Here is a 5,881-nt window from a genome sequence, read left to right on the forward strand (position 1 = left end):
TTTTTTATTTCCCCTTGAGCGCTAAAAGCGTTAATTTACAAACTTCCTCGTGCATATCCAAGTACATAAAGTCTCTCAAAAACATATTACATCAAGAAAACTAGAAACAACAATATCAAATTTGTATCATTAATTACAAAGAACAAATGGATTTGAGGAAGAACATGTCCCAGTTTAGATAGTGCATCTGCAACAATGTTTGCCTCTCGCATACAGTGTAGGACAGGAACTTGGTAGGAATGTCAGAAGCCCCATCAGCCTGACCACATTTGTTATATCGGCTGGACCAACCAAGTAGAAAAACCAAGGATACATCATTTGTCCTCTGAAGTCTGTGGTTCCGTCTCTTGTATATTTGTCTTCGTTGTCGGCCTCCATGGATCCTCCTCCTTGTATCTGAGATACTGATGCTTCTACTTCTGTGAAATTTTATGAGCAAATCACCAAATAATACCAAAAGTAAATTGTACACTGCAACAATCACAGAGCACTTGCAATAGCAGCTTTGCCTGTTTTGCATGGTGAACTTAGTTCAATTCAGTAATAAATCGATTACTCAAATGATATTCATGATCTCTGAAGGAAAGAACTTAGTACATATTTAATCTTTAGCTACTTCCTACAGTGATGCTCTTCCTAGTTTTGCGAAATATAGTCAGTAACTAACCAAACAATACCGAGAATTGCACGGTGCGTACAACAATAACAGAGGCACAGAGCTTTTACAAGTTGCATCATGGCTTGTTTTTACAGGGTGAAGGGCTGCTAGTGACTGATGATAGTAAAGAATAAGTAAGTGTCAATTCATGAAACCAATTGGGCAAATCATATTCATAATCATGATCTCTAAATGAATAATTTAAAATCTATATTGCTTGGTACACTACAAACAGCTTGACCATTTCATTTTTCTTTTTCAACAATGAATAAGTCAAGATATATAAAACTATAACAAGCTGAATGACTTCCAAAATGAAAAATAAGGATATATATATACGAGTTTATAAGCTACCTCTCACAAGAGAGACAAGTGATGGACGTGCAAACTCTTGGTAGCAGATGTGGGGAATTGCACATAATGAAATGAAATGAAATGAAGCTAATGTGGGGAATGCAACAAATGATGCAATCACTATCTCAGTTCTGATGTTCTTCACATAATGAAATGAAATTCATGAATTTCATGTATCCTTGATTCTAAGAATTGTGAAGTTACCAACTTTGTCCGGACATGAAGCTAATGTGGGGAATTGCACATATGAAGAAAGCTTTAGCCTGCATTTCATCACTTTTAATTGTTTTCAAATACTTCGTGTTATACAAAATAAGTAAACTAATTAGTGAACATATATTGTAATTTCATTAAATGAGTGTACTGAGGAAAAGCTTGAACAACTAAACAAGGAAAATTATTCTACTTCATATCTAAAGTAGAATAATTTATTTTGGTAACATGTTCAATATTTGCAGAAAATATTTTAGAAACCGTGCTTTGCACGGGTCTAAATACTAGTAAGTCTAATAATGAAAAATTAAATGCAAGTCTGACCTCATCTCGATGAGAAATCTCTACTACCACCGCTCGTTGCAGGCTGGCTACGTGCAAATAGCTGATGCACTAAAGCCACAAGATCAGCAGTCTTCTGGGCTTGTGCGTTCATCTGCTCGGCTTGTGAGGCAATCTGTTCGGTTTGTGAGGCAATCTGTTCGGCTTGCACAACTACTGTCTCCTTTAAAGCCACGACCTCAGCATACCATACCCCTTCCGGTAACCTGGCCTCCTTCCAAGTACCTCAATGGAGATCTCAAACTCATTCATCGGGGATGTAACTTCGGGCTGAGATTGTTCGATAGTCTTGTTGACTAATCGCTTCTATCATTTTTAAAGATGTAAGATCCATATCATTAATGAATAGATATAAGTTTTTTATAGATTGATTTAACAAAAGTAAATTTATAAGTTTTTTATAGATTGATTTAGCAAAAGTAAATTGGACATACGTACATAGGTATCTTGTGCTTTCTCGTTTACCCATACTTTCCTTTTTTTTTTGTAGTGGGTTTCTTTGTAAAATTCCGGAAAAGAGGGAGCTTGCTCATCATTTTTTTATTTCTGTAATTTAATAAATTTATCATTATGGTTTTTAATAACTATTTATAGTCTATTTATTTAAAAAGTAAAAACTTATAAAGCAAAACTTACGATTAGTGACATCGCTGCTGCAAATGATCAGGAACCAGATATATAATTGTAGGGCAACTTTGATCGACTCTCCTTCGCTTTATAAGATTTTGTCTAATAACCAATATAAAATATATTATTAAAATATATCACAACAAATAAAATTAACATGACAATTTAATAAAGTGATTTGAGATCTATACCTTCCATTCTTCAGTTTCCCACACATCGATCATCGATACCCAATCATTGGGCTCCACACGCTTCGTCAGACAAGAACTTTCTTGGCCACACACATTTCACATGCCCATTAATAGACCAATGAAAACGACCTCCCAATAAATCAATGGTTAAAGTATCTCTAATTTTAATGGGCTCGGGCAAGGAATTAATTTTAATTCAGAACAACAGAAAGGAGAATACTTTTACTTTTTAACTAAGGAGTTGGAAAGCATAAATAGTTGAATAAATATCCAAGTATCTCTAATTCACATAAACTCAAAACTACAAACTGAAATTCATTTTTCAGCCTAAGAACTAACGGAATTTTTTTTCCATGTAAGAAACCATTTTTATTTTCATTTTTCTCCAGAGATAAAACATGAGTTATGTTGAATACATGTTATATTCAATACTTGGAAATGATAGAACATGCAATTCAATGTTCATATGCAACATGGCACAACAAAAATGCATATAGACACATGCATGAGTACATGACTGTAGCACAAAGAAACATGTGTACTCACAAACTTAAAACATCCTATAAGAATCTTGCATGCATTCTGATTTTTAACATTGGACCAGATTCATTAACACCCCATATTCATGTCATACAAGAACTTTCTTGGCCACACACATTTCACATGCCCATTTACAGATGCCCTGCAATACAGATGCCCTGCAATGATGATAAATATGATGCTGACCTTTTCCATAAAATCTTCTGCATACCTAACTGCATACCTAACTGGTTGAATTTTCATTTAGTTTCCAAAGACACTTAGTAAACACATGAGCATTGGAACAAGCATATATTACGAAATATTTATTATCATTTGCCTTTGACGTTGAAGTGGGTTTCTGTTTGAAAGGTTTGACAACATTACATTCTGGAGGAGTAAAGAAGCAGCAGCAGAACATTCAAGCATGGAGCACAGTACAGGGTTGATACAAGCTATTATTTTTTAAGCTGCTGATCGTGATAACATTGGTGGATCTGCTTATGGTGGACAAAGGTCCATATGCTGTACACCTGATCTTGCTAAACTTGAGAGCTGCAGACATGTCTACACATACATATACACGTCTACATATATTATGTATGAGTATTTGTATAGGTATATCATATATGTATCTCCGTGTGTATACGTTTGTATGTGTATGTGTGTAAACACACATTTCAAGTCTAGCATAATCCACAAGTCATTTAATTGACTCATAGTCCATTTATGCATTATGTGCTCTCTAATTGAATGTGTAATGAAACTGTGCTGTAGAACATTGAAATTGAATAAAAAAATCATGTATCTGTTTGTTTGTATGAGTAAACATACAAACAATATTGCATGTGATTTATGGCTACATGTATCTGTTTGTATGAGTAAACATATGTAAGATTCTCTCTTATATGTATGAGAATATCTTGGAGTTCAACCAGAGCAATGGTTGCAGTCAATAAGCCAAACCCATAAAGACAGTGGTACAGACAAGACCCATGTGTTTAAAACGCAAGTAACACTCATGAATTGTATAAAATTTCTATAAAGACAGTTTTGTGTACTAAATCAAATAAAGGCACAAACACAAAGTCCAGTACTACCAATTGGATTAAAAAAAAAATCTTTGAGAAATGGAGAGTCACGCTAATGAAGAGTCTCCTTCATAAGAAATCGTGGCAGGGTAAAGGGTCCAAGCTTTCAATTGATATATCACAGAACATATAAATGATTTCTAATCTAAAGATAAAACCCCATGTAAAATTTTGATCATTTTTCTTCCCAACAAAAATTCCAACAAATAAGCAAAGCTTAACTCACCACGTTTCAAATAAATCAGCTGCACAACTTCATGTCGAAATGGCCATACTTTGTACATATTCATCGATAACAACCCAAAGTTGTCTGAAATTTTTCGAGATCTAACTCTTTGCACATTCGATCCCTCCAAAAGCTGGAATTAAAAGTAAAATACTAATTTCTAAACAAGAATCTTAATAGATAACCTATTAAATCTAAAGTGTCATCAACTAAAATGTTTTCCTTGTCCTTTAAATTTCTCATTATCTTAAATATCTACTTTTATGCCTACAAATTCTCACTGTGTTTGTGAAACCTTTACAAGGAGACAAAAAATGATGTGGATGTCAATGGTTTATGGAGCCTATCATTTCAATGAAGTACTTTGATCACAAAAATTCACAATGAGAATTATATCGAAGGTTTATATATTGTATCCTTTTCAATTGCATTTGTATTTGCATGTACCCAAAAGGAACTAGAAATAACACAAGATGCTAACATCCTTAGAATATGCACAACTACTACTAGAGTAATAGCGATACCAACATCGCTGCTTATTTTGGAACAACATAAACAATTAGCTTTTCAAATTCAATTCAATTATTGTAGGTTATAAATGCAAAAAAAAAAAATCTAAACTACTCATTAATAAGTGGTCCATGCTACTCTTTTGTACATTGTCTTGGTAAATAGTTGAGACTTGACATATAGCTGCTACTGTTGACTTTAGCAAATAAGGAGTTTACATAAGGTAGAAGAAATTAAAAGGCGTGTAGGATTTCTGTGTGTGAAGGAGTAGGATGCATGTAAGACCTTTGCCATACTCGGCCAGCAAATAAGGAGTTTACATAAGGTAGAGTTCTTCCCACCTCGTTGACTGCAAGCATAAAAGAGATTTTTAAAAAAAAAAATCTAATACTGCTGATTGCTAACGGTTATGCCAACTTCCGACTTCCTTTTCAACGTTTCAAGATTTAAATTTAAAAAAAAATTGCTATTTGCTCTCCGACAAATGATCAAATAGGTTCTTCTACCTCATTGGTACATTACCAAAGAACATAAACATGACTGAAAACATTAAACCAACGAATCAACTAATTGCTGCGGAACAAGGGCAGGAAAAATATCACCAGCTTTAGGTAGCACTGGTCTTAAGTCAAATTTATGAATCTCAGTATATACCAACAACATTAGGGCAAATTCAGTACCTTGAAATGAAAACTAATAAGATACCAAAAAAAATTAGGGCAAATTCAGTACCTTGAAATGTTCCTGCAGCTCGATCTCACGATCCTCCTCGTTGAGCGGGATGAGGAGGAGGAGAGGCGGCGAGATCCGACGGAGGCGGCGGTGAACTTCGACGAAGGCGGCGATGAACTTCGACGGAGGCAGCGAACTCCGATTAGCGAACGCTGATAAACAAAGAACCATCGTAAAAAATGTAAACTTTAGCAACGCGGAGGAACGTCGGGAAAAGAATACTTTTAGCGACGCTAGCCTAATACGTCGCGATAAATACACACTATTAGCGACGCTAATTTTAAAACGTCGCTAAAAAGCAATACTTTTACCGACGAAAATAAAAAAACGTCGCGAAATCCATAACTTTTACCGACGCTAAGTTAAAACGTCGCTAAAAATATACACTTTTAGCGACGCTAATTATAAACGTCGGGAA

General features: G+C 34.7%; 1 long non-coding RNA gene across 2 annotated transcripts; it reads right to left on the bottom strand.

The window, feature by feature from the left end:
* On the bottom strand, positions 1-2,451 carry LOC109850794. 2 transcript variants are annotated; one of them, XR_002249550.1, is made up of 5 exons: positions 2,386-2,451; positions 2,204-2,296; positions 2,006-2,113; positions 1,550-1,873; positions 1-419 (listed from the first exon to the last, which is right to left on the bottom strand). It is a non-coding gene; the product is annotated as an uncharacterized LOC109850794 (long non-coding RNA). The 2 variants fall into 2 exon arrangements; XR_002249549.1 differs by lacking the exon at positions 2,006-2,113.

The sequence above is a fragment of the Asparagus officinalis genome, chromosome 7 (assembly GCF_001876935.1).
Source record: "Asparagus officinalis chromosome 7, Aspof.V1, whole genome shotgun sequence".
In the NCBI taxonomy this organism is placed as follows: domain Eukaryota; kingdom Viridiplantae; phylum Streptophyta; class Magnoliopsida; order Asparagales; family Asparagaceae; genus Asparagus; species Asparagus officinalis.